The sequence below is a fragment of the Oxyura jamaicensis genome, chromosome 2, assembly GCF_011077185.1.
Source record: "Oxyura jamaicensis isolate SHBP4307 breed ruddy duck chromosome 2, BPBGC_Ojam_1.0, whole genome shotgun sequence".
Taxonomy (NCBI): Eukaryota; Metazoa; Chordata; class Aves; order Anseriformes; family Anatidae; genus Oxyura; species Oxyura jamaicensis.
In genome coordinates, this window is record NC_048894.1 from 73,909,421 (window position 1) to 73,924,566 (window position 15,146).

Here is a 15,146-nt window from a genome sequence, read left to right on the forward strand (position 1 = left end):
AGAAAAGAAAAGAAAAGAAAAGAAAAGAAAAGAAAAGAAAAGAAAAGAAAAGAAAAGAAAAGAAAAGAAAAGAAAAGAAAAGAAAAGAAAAGAAGGGTTGCATCCTTCTGAATACTGGATTCTTCTCCACTCCAGAAACCTCTTACTGATTAGCTAATATCTCAAAACAAAAGTGAAAAATATGAATGCATGTATAGTGAAAATCATAGCAGCTCACACAGTCTAGAAATACAATTCTATAAATATATTTACAATGGTCTTAAGCAAATTGAGTTAAATTCAGTTAGATTGATAAAAAATAACTGTCTAAGTTCTTAGCCAAAATTTGTGTTGATGTTCTGCATATTCATTGCCTTTTCAAGCTGCTCCTTTCTACACCAAATATTGAAAGATATCAAAAATTAATTTTACAGCTTTGACCATTTTTGTCTTGAATTTTGCAACTATTTCACATGGGTTAATGTTATTATAAATTTTGTGAAGAAAAAGAATAAAACATCAAAGAAAAGAAAAAAACTGATGAATAGAGGTAGTTAGTGCTCACACTTGTAAACCCACTTCAGAGAAAGGTGCAGCTGCTCACCACCCACTGGATTTATGCTGTGATGGCACAAGACAGAAAAGGGAATCTCTTGAAACCCCTTCTTTCTATTTCAACAGAGAACCTGTTTTTTTTGAGAGCTGATCCAATTCAAAACACTGACCTGAAAAACTAGCCAGTTCCATGCCTGCCTTTGACTCTTACTAGCAAATTACTTTGTGTGTCTTTAAATTAAGTATGTCAGTAGTCTTACTGTACTCAATACCATTAATCACATGCTTAAATAAGTTTGGAAACTTTTTTTATATAAGATGTTTTGAAATACTCCTCTTGTATTTCTTCACCTGTGAATTACTTAACATTGTCATGCCATACATACAACAGCATAAATAATAGTTTATGAACAATTATATAGCTATGAATCACAATAACTGAAAACCCTAATTTTTATACGAAAGTATCTGAACCAATTTCATTTAAGGCAATTATGGATAAAATATGGAAATAAAGTTATTTCTGATGCTAGCAACTTTCTAAATTTGCAACACAGCTTCATGTCTGTGGGATCTATGAGTTCTCATTTCTCACATATTACTACTTTCAAAACTATAAACCACTAGCTCTTCTGAATTGTATTTGCTATACAAGCATAGTTTCACACACACAAGCACACCACACAAATACAAAGTTCTGTTGATACTAACTGAAAATTTTCAGAATCTTCCATCAGAATATAATAAGGATAGGTGGTGAACTGTAACTTAAATGCTACCTATAGCTTTTATACCTCTGACAGAACCTGCTGCTTCCCAGGTAACTGCTTTCCATGGCTCTTACTTAATTGTGCATAATGCATAGAATTAATTTCTAGGGTTATGTTATTTCCAGTGGTTTCAGTTCCTGTGGCCTAGAAGATGCACGGATAGCATAAGAGTTCTTCTACCTATTTTCACCAGTTTTGAAAAAAAAAAAAAGGAATCTGATATCTACTGAAAAAATTGACTAGAGCAAATTTTAAACTCTATCATCTATAGCTTTCACCATAGTAGTTCAATGTCTTTTAAAGCCTCAAATGCAAATGAAATACAAGATGAAACTCAAGAGGAAACATTTCTGGTAACCAGAAATCAAATAATTGTTTTTTGGTGTTGTTGTTTTGTTGTTGTTCTTGACAATGTTTCTTTAATGATAGAATAGCTTCAATCAATATTTATCTACCTGATTGCATTTTGTCCCTTAACATAAGTTCTTGTTTGGACACAGTAGCTTGGACAAATCACAATTTTCAAATTCTATTATAGATTTGACAATCTCCAGGCAATCTGTAGATATTCAGATGTGTACAAAACTAATTATAATAGCAGCAATCTTTTTATTGGTTAGTTGTGTTGATTTATTGCTACTTTGCTAGGTCTCTCATTCACATCTGAATGTAGACAAACAACAACAACAAAAACAAAACTAAATCCATATTCAAGAATCAGAAAAATCAAATGGAAAACTCTGATACATTTGGCTAGCTAGCCTGAAAATGTGTCCTCTGTTCAGGGTTGGTTTCAGAGACCCTGCTTGGACTCCAAATGTTCAACATTATCTTCAGAGAGAGGAAGCAGTGCAGTCCATACTTTTCACAGAAGTACTTCCTCTCTTGAAATTTCTCTTAGCTATCTAGCCTTTCCCATTTTATGACACCTCTAACAAAAACTCCCTATTAAACTCTGTAAATACTGATAGGTCCTGAATTCTCAATCCAAAAGGCAGCTGGATGCAATGATATGGAATTTCTCACATAGGGAAAATTTATTTTTTTCTTTCTCTTTTTTAGATGAAATATTCCAAAACTACATGGGCAACTAGAATGGTTTTAACTTAAGAAGGAGAAAGTCCTAATTGAGTCTCTTAACTTTTGCTTATGAAATCCTACAATTCTCTGAACAAATTTTTGGATGTGGGTCTGATCCTCCTCATGCTCCATTAAGATCATGTGGGAAGCTGATGAAGCATAAGGCATTAAGCTGGCTTAGCATAAAGCTTAGCTGGTAAATAAAATAAAAAGAATGAGTTTTGGTGTTCTTTGTGTATTCCTTTAAGATGGAAGATATGGGAATACAGCATATGACTTGAGTAAAGTCAAAGAGGCATTGAGGGTGATTTCACAGAACTTTTCTGCTTCTCTTTCTAACTCTGAACTCAACTGTCACCACTTTCATAGGATAAGCTTCAACTTCTGGCATTCTCTTTTTTGGTAGTGGTATTGCAAATGTTATTACAATGTAAGAAGTGATTTTATTATCAGATTAAGAGATTCAGGCTTCCCCTGAAAATATCATCATACTGTACTTAAAATACAGCTCTCCAAGGTATACAAAGATCACTTCAGCTCCATTGCTACTGTCTGAAACAGGCAGCAACTGAAACAGTTCTTTCATACAGTCTTTTATTTTATATTCCTTAAGGATGGGTAATCCAAGGTGATGACAATGTTTGACTTGAATTTGGGAAGTTAGAATACGCTAAGACAATTCACATCAATTTAATGCTAGTAACATAAAAAACAGCGTATTATCCTACATTTCCCATTGTTTTTATTTTCAACTATGTACGTTGCACAGAATTCTGCTCTTGTGGTTAAGTGGGAATCATTTTCTGGCTATTTGCAAGACAGAGTTTGTGCAGTATGCATAGAAGTGACATATACAGTCGTTTTATTAAGAACCTTAGTCATCTCTTTCTTAGTGTAGTCAGAAGAAAAGAAAATTATCATTGACAGGAAATACCAGGATGACAGAGAGCATCAAAATAAAGGAACATTATGGAATTTCAAGTTTAGCGTGTCTAAAATGAAGGGAAAAAAAAAAAAAAAAAAAAAAAAGAAAGGTGGGTAACATAAAGGAGTATAGGCATAAATCGGTATGGATTTGTACCCTAATTACTTCAATTGAATTAACTATTCTGATGACTGCTTAATTCATTTACAGAATTTCATATAAAATTAATGGAGGAATAATGCTAGATTATTTTCTGGTTTCATTCATACAGAATTTGTTATTATGAAAAGGGGAGCCATGAGCTATAATTACTATATTCTCCCTGTTCAATGGTACATTTGCATTTACTCCCACACTTTATTGTTAAAGTGGTTAATAACTGAGATATGCTTTAGTTCTTCCTATTTGCTGCATAAGCTATTAGAAAACCTGAGTTGAAGGACTGCCTAAGGGCTTAATCCATCTCACAGGGAAGTCGATAAGGAAACTGTTCACATCACTGGGACTTGAATTAGTCCTAAACACACAGCACAGAATCCAGCTGACAGTATAGTTCTCATGTTCAGTTTATAATTAAAACAGAATTCTTACGAATATGGGACAAGTTAACATCTGCAATAGGAATACTCTCAGAATATTCTAATTTATGTTGAAGTGAAAGTTACTAAAAGCAAGAAGGAGAAGCTAGAAACTAAAGAGATACTATGAATAATGAGGAGTTTTATTAATAACTACTGAGAGGAAGTTATGTCCAAATATAAATAAATAAATAAATAAATAACATTTGATTACAGAATCAGTAAGTTATTTCTTTAAATGAAGTTTTAAAAATAAGGTTTTTAAAAAGCATGGGATAAACAGATTTGTGTCTGGTATGCTACTTTTATGATAAGACTCCTTGAAAAAAAGGTAAGAAGGTTTTGTGCAATAACTTCACATATTGAAATCAAACCAAGTCATTAGAGTTCCTGCAGATACAGGAAGTAGGTAGGAGATATAGTCTTGACTTCACATATAGAAAGTTGTAGGGGTATAAAAAGAACCATCAGTGTCCTTCATATAGTGTTCAGAACAACTGTTCTTGACTTTTTAACAGGCAAGTGCCTGTTTCCTCATGTCTTATGAAGTATAATATGTATTAGAGAAAATAAGCACTGTTATTTTCCTTCTCTTTTTTTTCCTTCTCTGTTTTGTTCCTGTCCAGACAGAAAACTGGAGAAAAAATTCAACACGCCAAAACAAAATTCCAAAAAGAATTTTTGCTCTGGTTTGGCAGGGTGACTGGTCTGTATTGCCTTCATAGCCACCTGGACAAATCACTTCATGACCCCTACTCTGTTTTATGTTCACATTCTGTATTTGAATACAAGTGGAAAACAGACACTAGTGCAGGAGCTGGCTCATTGTGAGGGCTTTAAATTAGGTAGGAAGGGGGACGGGGACGGAATAAGGCTCATTAGAGGTGTGCCAGGGAGAACAACGTCAGGGCGAGGGGAGTAGGCAATGGCCAAGCTGAAGTGAATCTACACTAATGCATGCAGCACGGCCAACAAACAAGAGGAGCTGGGAGCCATTGTGCAGCAGGCCAGCTATGACTTGGCTGCCATGACTGAAATGTGGTGGGACCACTCCCATGACTGGAATGCTGCAGTGACTAGCTATAGGCTCTTCAGAAGGGACAGGCAGCATGGAAGGGGTGGTGGTGTGGCTCTCTATATTAGAGAGTGTTTTGTTGTTGTGGAACTTGACACTGGGTCTGGGAATGGTAACGTTGAGTCCCTGTGGCTTAAGATTGGTGGGAAGGCCAACAAGGCAAGCATCCTGGTGGTTACAGCATCCTGTTACAGACCAGACCACCAAACCAGGATGAGGAGACGGATGAGGAATTCTACAGGCAGCTGACAAAAGTTACAAAATCATCAGCTCTTGTCCTCATGGGGGACTTCAACTTCCCAGACATATCCTGGAAATGCAATACAGCTCAGAGGAAGCAGTCTAGGAGGTTTCTAGAGAGCGTGGAAGATAGTTTACTGATGCAACTGGTTAGTGAGTCTACCAGGGGAGGTGCCCCACTGGACCTTCTGTTCAAAAACAGAGAAGGACTGGTGGGAATGTGGTGGTCGGGAACTGTCTTGGGCAGAGTGACCATGAAATGGTAGAGTTCTCTATTCTTGGAAAAGTCAAGAGGGGGACCAGTAAAACTGCTGTCTTGGACTTAGGGAGGGCAGACTTTGAGCTGTTCAGGACACTGGTTGGCAGAGGCCCTTGGGAGGTAGTCCTGAAGGACAGAGGAGAAGGCTGAGCGCTCCTCAAGAAGGAAATCTTAATGGCTCAGGAGCAGTCTGACCCAGTGTGCCCAAAGATGAGCTGGCATGGAAGAAGACTGGCCTGGCTGAACAGAAAGTTGTGGCTAGAGATTAGGAAAAGAAAAGAGGGTTTATGATCTTTGGAAAAGAGAGCAAGCCACTCAGAAGGATTATAAGGATGTTTTAAGGATGTGTAGGGACAAAATTAGAAAGGCCAAAGCTCATCTGGAGCTCATTCTGGCTACTGCTGTTAAAGACAACAGAAAATGTTTTATAAATACATTAACACAAAAAGGAGGACTAAGGAGAATCTCCGTCCTTTACTGGATGTGGGGGGGAAACCTAGTGACGAGAGATGAGGAAAAAGCTGAGGTGCTTAATACCTTCTTTGCCTCAGACCTTACCGGCAAGACTAGTTGTTATCTGGATACCCAGTTCCCTGAGCTGGCGGAAGGGCATGGGGAGCAGGATGTGGCCCTCACAATCCACGAGGAAATGGTTGGCGACCTGCTACTTAGATGTACGCAAGTCAATGGGGCCAGATGGGATCCACCCGAGGGTGCTGTGAGAACTGGCGGAAGAGCTGGCCAAGCCGCTTTCCATCATTTATCAGCAGTCCTGGCTATCAGGGGAGGTCCCAGTCAACTGGCAGCTAGCAAATGTGACGCCCATCTACAAGAAGGGCCGGAAGGTAGACCAGGGAAACTATAGGCCTGTTAGTTTGACCTCAGTGCCAGGGAAGCTCATGGAGCAGATTATCTTGAGTGTCATCACGCAGCACTTCCAGGGCAACCAGGCGATCAGGCCCTGTCAGCATGGGTTTATGAAAGGCAGGTCCTGCTTGACGAACCTGATCTCCTTCTATGACAAAGTGACGCGCTTGGTGGATGAGGAGAAGGCTGTGGATGTGGTCTACCTTGACTTCAGTAAGGATTCTGACATTGTTTCCTACAGCATTCTCCTCAAGAAACTGGCTACTCTTGGCTTGGACTGGCGTACACTTCGCTGGGTTAGAAACTGGCTGGGTAGCCAGGCCCAAAGAGTCGTGGTGACTGGAGTTAAATCCAGTTGGAGGCCGGTCACTAGTGGAGTCCCCCAGGGCTCAGTACTAGTGCTAGTTCTCTTTAATATGTTTATTGATGATCTGGATGAGGGGATCGAGTGTACCCTCAGTAAGGTTGCAGACGACACCAAGTTAGGTGCGTGTGTCGATCTGCTCGAGGGTAGGAAGGCTCTGCAGAAGGATCTGGATAGGCTGGACCGATGGGCTGAGGCCAACTGTATGAAGCTCAGCAAGGCCAAGCGCTGGGTCCTGCTCCTGGGGCACAACAACCCCAAGCCATGCTACAGGCTAGGAGATGAGTGGTTAGAAAGCTGCCTGGCAGAGAAGGACCTGAGAGTATTAGTTGGTAGTCAGCTGAATGAGCCAGCAGTGTGCTCAGGTGGCCAAGAAGGCCAACAGCATCCTGGCTTGCATAAGAAACCGTGTGGCCAGCAGGGCTAGGGAAGTGATTGTCCCCCTGTACTCAGCTCTGGTGAGGCCGCACCTTGAGTACTGTGTTCAGTTTTGGGCCCCTCACTACAAGAAGGACATGGAGGTGCTTGAGCGAGTCCAGAGAAGGGCAACGAAGCTGGTGAGGGGTCTGGAGAACAAGTCTTATGAGGAGCGCATGAGGAAGCTGGGCTTGTTCAGCCTGGAGAAGAGGAGGCTCAGGGGTGACCTTATCACACTCTACAGGTACCTGAAAGGAGGCTGTAGCGAGTTGATGGTGGTCTATTCTCCCACATGTGTGGTGACAGAACGAGGGGGAATGGGCTAAAGTTGTGTCAGGGGAGGTTTAGGTTGGATATTAGGAAGAACTTCTTTACTGAAAGGGTTGTTAGGCATTGGAATAGGCTGCCCAGGGAAGTGGTTGAGTCACCATCCCTGGAGGTCTTTAAAAGATGTTTAGATGTAGAGCTTATGGTTTACTGGAGGACTTGTTAGTGTTAGGTCAGAGGTTGGACAAGGTGATCTTGGAGGTCTGTTCCAACCTAGATGGTTCTGTGATTTTGTGATTCTGTGAATGTACGCAAGAACTACATGACTACTAGAGTTCAGTACAGGACACTATAAAAACAGTTCCTTCCTAGTGATCACATCCCGTAGAACTGCAAGTTAATTGACATAAATTAATCTGCAATGATTAACAAAGGAGCATAGTGCTTTGCCATGGTTAGCATCATTTTATTTTTCCCTGGAAATTGATATTTTACATATAAAGCTTCATGTTGTCTTTAATACTCTACGCTTTCTGCACCAGTGTGCTGATGACTCAAGGTTATTAGTTGGAAAAATCAGCTACAGAGCAATACAGGAAAACAAATAATTGTCATAAAGAACGCATACAGAGTCCAGATACCATTACACCAGGAATCCATAGTTGTATGTATTTTTCTTATGGTTGTTTTTTTCTTCAAAGGATTGATCATGACATGGATGAACATAGTATTGTGTGAGATGCTGTAAAAACATATTACAAGGACAGCTTCTCACATGTTTTAAAGACGTGGTTCTGTCTTCTTTCCCTTTTGAAAAACAGAATATCAGATCTTGATCCAGTAACACTAAAATTAATATGGCAGATCTTCCACCAGATGTAGATCCAATATATATATATATATATATTTTTTTTTCCCACTATAATGTAAATATGAACAGCTGAATGAAGTCAGTACAGTTGAAAAAAACTCAGTTGAGGAATTGGCAAAGCAAATGTGTTGTTGACCTCAGTGTGAATTGAGTGATGAGATATACAGTGTGATTTTTAGTGATGAGATATACACAGTGTCTTTCTATCTAGGCATATGACCTTTTATAATTTCTTTTATTTACATGACAATAACAATTTACTCTCAAATAGAAGAAAATGCAGATGTGATTCTATCAGAGAGATGCTGCCAGTATCTTAAGAAAACTAATAATACTCTGGAATAATTTCACTGAAGTCACTTGACAATATGTTTGAGACATGATATAATGTATTTAACTGAGAGAAGTGTTTACATGTTGTATGCAGTTTCAAGGTGCACTTTCAAACTTCAACCGCTAATGTGACCTAGGTGGTCTTCACAAAGAATGTCTTTGAAGAAAATGACAACTTGACCATGTGAAAAAAAAAAATGATGAGACAGCAATCCTTCAAGCCTGGAACAAATGTTTTAAAGAAATGCCATCTTATTTACATCAGTAGTCAAATGGTCTGTCTACGCTATTTTCCCTCATTGGTTTAGGTGAACCACAGCCTTTCTTTTATTGCAAAAGAATATTTAAAAAGGTTGATAAACATTGAATATAAGGTGTTTAATCTTGAGACAAGGTCTAACTTTGCACAGTTTTTACTCACAAATAAGGTAGTGATATATATCACAGGAGGTTGTACAAGGAGGGGGATTAGGTAAAAACAGAGCTATTCTAGCCTACTTTACATGCAATTGAGGCTTTACCATTGTTCTAGCATATAAAATGGAACAACAAAAAAGGAAACATTATCTTCCTTTGTGATCAGAAGAGCACAAGTTTGCTGCTTTCAGACCCCAGACAGAGTTTCACGAAAGATGAGCTAGTTATACAGACCCATTGCAACAAGTCATCTGTGTGACTATGGAACAGGTATTTTAAAAATATGTTCTTCTTATCACACACAAATGTCAAGTCATCTTCAAAAAATCATTGCTACTCGGCTTAATCATGTTTCCTGCCTTAGCAATGGATAGCTTGGGAATTGACAGGAAAAATGTATTATTTCTAGTGCTAATTGCCTGAATACTTCTGCAATTTTAAAGATGTCTACAAATCTGATAGATGAAAATCAGTTCCCAGACATAACTTATTATCATTATTCTAACATCACAGCGACAGCTTCCACTCTCTAATTCCATGTAGTCAGGAGAATTAAACAAAAGAAAGGGGAAATAGCTTCTTTACCTACTGACAGACTGAGATATTTACTTTAAAAATAATTCATAATGAGCCCCTAGTAAAGGCTTGTAGTCTGATCATCTGGCAGTCACTGTTTGCCTTTATAGGCAAACTACTAGCAACACTTTCTCAGGTACCACTTGCCTGCATTACAGAGTCCATTTTGACACCACAAGCATTAACCTAGCCACCTTGCATTTCTTCCTATAGTGTTATGTAAGATGTACTCTACAGAAAAAAAAAAAAAAAAGGACATCGACCTTGAAAGGAAAAAAAAAAAAAAAAAAACTAAATCCCACAACCAAGCCCATTCAGCAACCCAGACCAAGATCTAGGCTCTGTCAGAATGATTTCTTATTCCATTTTACTAAAGCAGTGCCATGCTTTATCACTTCTGAGTTCATGTCTTACAGCTGAGGCAGCCCACTTGAACTGGTAAGTTGTTTAGTTAAAGTATACACATGCTATTCGCATTGTCATTATGATTTAAAAGGAAAGGTCATTTTGCAGGTGAAATACAGCCACTACTGTGACAGGAAGATGAAACCCAAATAACGTATAACTAATTGCCATGTGTCTCACTCCACTTCTTCTATTCCCCATTTACAGAAATACTACAGTCACACTGGTGGCTCAGTGGTGGAGGTGTCAGCTTTGGATCTTCCATGAGTTTGTAACACCCTTGGTACAACTGGTCAAGTAATATTAGTTAAACCTAACAAACTACTGTCTCTATCATTACACCACTACATATACATTTATACACAAAGTGCATTATAATTTGGAGTAATTCTGAATTTTCCTTGTGAGTATGAAATGGGCAGGCGTTGAACATGTAAATAGTTCGAGACTATAAAAAACATGCTTCCTAAGTTCAAAGTCCTCCTTTTTCAACCACAAAGTTTACGCTTCGTTACACCTGCTCAGAAGCAGCTGTATTTATTTATACATTTCTTAACAGAGGTGAGTTGAGTTGCTTAGCTTCTCTTGTACAATCAGGGTGCTGCTTTAATAATATAGCTCAAGTATTGCAATACTGACATAGACATATTTTTAAAGCAAAAGGTTTTTATTAAAGTACAAACCTAAACTAAAAAGGGTTATTTGCTCCAACAGCAGGGAAATCAAAGGCTTTCTTGTTGTAATTTACAAAAAGAAAAGCCCAATCCAGAATGCTAGAACTGCGCTGTAACTCTGTTTAATTTTATTACAATGTAATTGAAAAATCTTGTGGAGGCAATGTTGAAAGTTGAGCTCATTTTCCATCACACTGTAGTGTAGTACCAAACACTCTATACATTTTATGTAAATTAACAACATTATCAGACTACAATGAATCTAACCACTACTCCATCTGTACTTTCTGATATGTGAATAAATAAAAACTTGAAAGTAATGCAAATGAAGTCACTGACAAAAAATCTGTAAAATTCAGAACTAGGTCAAAAGTGAATGCATTAGTGTTCAATATAATTCCATCCAAGGCTTTAATGTTCACCTTCTTCTTTTGTTCTTGAACAATTGATTATCTTTCAGTAAAGTTTACACGTTGCCATTAAATGTTAATAACACATAAATATTAAACACACCATTGTAACGTTAGTGAGACTATTAATATCCTCAATCTCTGCAGGCAATATTAGAAATTACTAAGATCAGTATCAATAGTCAGAATCATAAAAGTCCTGTCTTTTTGGAATTGATAGCAATAAACAATGGGCAAGGTAAAACTGACTGTCAATACAACTGTCTCTCCTTACAGAACTATAGGGAATGGGGAAACTGGTGTTAGGAAAGAAAAGCCAACCCTCTTTGGAGAAGATATTCATCTTAATATTTCAGTATTTTGTTCTCTAGTTTGCTCAAGTTAAAAACAAACAAACAACAAATTCAACCCTAAAGCACTGATGGGCAGAAGTGTCACTGACAGATTCCCCACCACAAACAAATCCTTGTCAGGCAGGGCATTGCTGAAAGAGCACACAAAGACTTAAATATGCACAGTTGCTCTAGATTTCAGTCCCACTAGGTGATAACAGCTAGCTAAGTATACATGTGTGGTAAGCTTTACATTCCCCCAAATGTGCTAAATCATTGTGTTGGCTCAAACTTGTTTTTTAAGAGCTTTGTTGACTTCACAGCTGGTGAGTTGACACTTTCCATCACTTCACCACTTGGCAACAGATGCCTCTTACTTATGCACAGATGCTGAGTATCCACCCAACCCTAACATTAGCCTTGTGTTTTGAACTAATTGGGCCAACACAGTTGTAATTAAGACTTGAATAATTAGAAAACGAACATGATTACTTTCACAATTAATCCTTATACCGTACCATTACATTCTCTTTTGGACTGTCCCATATAGCTCACATTTGTTTGGGTCCTGCAAATGCATCACCCTTCCAAATAGCAGAATAAAAACATAGTCTGCAGATTTAAATTAATAACATTTTAAAGAGCCCAATGCAGTCTGATTTAAAAAAGTATGATTGGACAGATGTTTTATTCTGTTTGACCATTGTGGATTCCCTTAGAATCATGCAGGAAGAAAAATCATACACAAGGATGAAAAAAGATTTTAAAAAACAGTGTGTGAATATATGTGGATCTGGTGTACCGTAAAAGCCCTTTAACATGAGCTGATCTGACACATTCTGTTTTGTTCCTTTGACTTGGTGCCTGCTTAAAAATGGTGGAGGCTGGGTTACCAAGCAAAGAATCCAGGTGAGGGGAAAGGGAGAATTTCTTCTAAGTGGGGAGTCTGTCCTGGTGAAACGGCAATTGTAGTACTTGCAAAGAATAGCAGATAGTCTGATTTTAGACTGAAGATAATTAAGAGAAAGAAATAGCAGTAAATAAACAATTGGAAAACGGGATGTGTTTAGGAAATTTCCACTCAAAGAATGAGGGTATATCACTTTCCTCATCCAAAGTATGTAAGGTCTGAATGACTACATACACATCTCATGCCTGGGGTAATAAAACTTACTTTACACAATGCTAAAGATTTATCTGCTCATTATATGCAAAATGAATGTGTTCACGTATGTGTATGCTCAGAGAAATACCTTTTTATTTTTCCAATACATTTACTAACATATTCACCGAAAGAACTCACTTATCTGCCAGTAAAAATCACCACTAGTTAGATTTCAATTATTTGGCATTAGAAAGAAGGAGAAGAGGAGAAAAGAAACATAGCTTCATATTAATAAGAAGCATAATTTAGAAAATCTATATTTTGTTTATAGAAAGTAAAAGTTACCCCCCCCCCCCTTTTTTTTTTTTCCTTTGGCACTCCAGATAATCTACACAGTTCTTGACATAGTGCAGGAAGTCTGGTATGTTTGCATCAAAGAGATCACTCATAAAGGTAAGAATACTGTTTCATATGATACAGTTGAGAAATAAGCAGCTGTAATCTCAACTGTGTGTTAGAAAAAACAAGGAAAAGTAAATATATATTATCTGCAATCTTAAGAAAGTACATTCAGATACTGGGAGGAGGGGGAGTTTGTTGCAGATAAAGACTCCCTGGAACTCAAGATTTATGGTTGCTAGCCTCCATCAGGTGTTTAAACCATATTATTTGCACAGATATCTAAACTTACTTTAAAGGGCATTACAGGAACATATTTCTCAGGGAAAGCAAAGAAGCAGGAATAGGAAACGAGAAGTGGTTCACAGACAGGTTCAAAGGAGAATAGGAAGTGTTAAATGGCAGCAGCCAGTAGCAGCTAAGCCTCCCCTGAGACAGCAGCAGTTCAGTTCCCCTGAGGCAGGAGAATGAGAAAAGGCTGTAATTACTGGCTGCCATTGTTAGTGAAAATAAATATACTGCTTCCATATTCAGCAAGAAATATAGCATCAGTCCCTCTTCCCCCACCAACTTCTTAATCCAAACTACAAGTGCTTCTGTTTATGGCTACAATAATCCCCAGGTTAATATCTGACATTAGAACAATTTGTGATCACAAGCCAATCTCATATAAAAGTTTGAATTAGGTATTGTCAAGCCAGTGCCTCGTTATTTCCTTAGGCACAGAAAAGGGAACATCATGATAACAAGTTGCAGAGGGTAACCCTTGGTCTGCTAAAATAAAGCTAGAAGGATACAATGTCTTAACTTTATGTGGGGTAGATGTAGCACTTTCCAAATGTTGGAAAGTGAAGCCTTTCTGTAGGCAATGAGAGAGCCAAATTAAGTATTAAATGGCAAAAGAATATGGGAAGGGGATAAAAATAATTATACTACATACTTTTATTTGTCCGAGAGAAAAAGCTCAGCAAGTGCTGATGGCCTCACAGAAGTAATCACAGCCTCGCCGAGGCTCAAATGGCCAGAGCTACGGTACTGTCCAGAACATGGCACTGTTTGTGGCTTAACGACCACTCAAAGAAGGAGCCTGTCCATTATGCATGGCCACAAAATGACCACCTCACCCTGTACACAGCAGAGAAGAAATCAGGATGACAGTAGCTCTGAGACTTTGTTTACGTGGTCTGTGAAACTTCAAAGCCGTGGCAGGGAGTTGGGGGGAGTTTTCAATCCTACCTACTCAGCTGGATTTTCTAATGCTATCATTCATATTCAGTGTACCTCACAGCGATACCTTGATCCAGCTCCTGTTCATGTCAGAAAAGTTAAATCTTCACCTAGATTCTGTTGTTGTTGGCTATTTAACTTGGAGGCAATATACTGAGCAGACTCCATAACTTCTTTCCATCCTGTGGTTGGTAAATATTAAATCAATTTTAATGAAAATAAGGCTAGGTTATAGCTTTGTACAACAACCTTACTACAGAAGGGCTGTTTTCATGATACCATCCATAAAGCAAAGTATATTGTCTCAAAAATGAATAAGATTATATATCTTATATATATCTGATTATAGATCTCTTTACAGTGCTGATAAAATTTGATAAAATAACATTTGGTTTCATGGAGAGCTTGAGAATTTTAAGTTTTGGAATTTCAAATTCCAACATACATGTGATTACATTCTTATACAAAATTATAAAGTCATACTTCAAATGGTTCCTAGAAAGGGAATTAATTTCCCTTTCTGTGTCCATATTTCAGTTTAGTATTGGAGCTATGGATTGTTGACAAATAAAAATAAATAGTGAGATTTTTATTTGTATTCCTAACTATGGGTCAGAATTAAAAAAAAAAAAAAAAATTAACGATGTTAATTTTTAAGGGAAATTTAAGGGAAAAAAATATGTTAATATTGATAAAGGCCAGTGCTTCATTGGATAGTTAAAAAGAAACTGAAAACTAGAACAATAATTTTGATTACAACAACTTCTTTGATTTCTGACAGGACATATTTTTTTACTTCCTTGTATTATGTTTTTTTCTTATATGCTAGTCACAACATTTATCTTGGTGTTATGGATCTCTCTGTCTTTTCAAATGCCTGCTTTCAGGGGTACTGATGCTACTAAAGGACATTATATTTGGTAGATCTGCATTAAAAATCACATCTTTTTCCTGACAAGCTATTTAAAACATCACATTTATGCCTTATGAATTGCACTTATATAATATACCTATATATCCC

At 37.7% G+C, this 15,146-nt stretch overlaps 1 protein-coding gene across 7 annotated transcripts in view; it reads right to left on the reverse strand.

Annotated features, from left to right (window-relative positions):
* The window catches only part of LOC118163294 (cadherin-12), a 570,217-nt gene that overhangs the window by 209,689 nt on the left and 345,382 nt on the right, over positions 1-15,146 (reverse strand). Inside the window, exon 2 of one of the 7 annotated variants that reach the window (XM_035319826.1) lies at positions 559-600. The exons of the other annotated variants lie outside the window; for them this stretch is intronic. The gene's annotated coding sequence lies outside the window, so the exon portion shown is untranslated. The remainder of the gene's footprint in view (positions 1-558; positions 601-15,146) is intronic. 7 annotated transcript variants of the gene reach the window in all.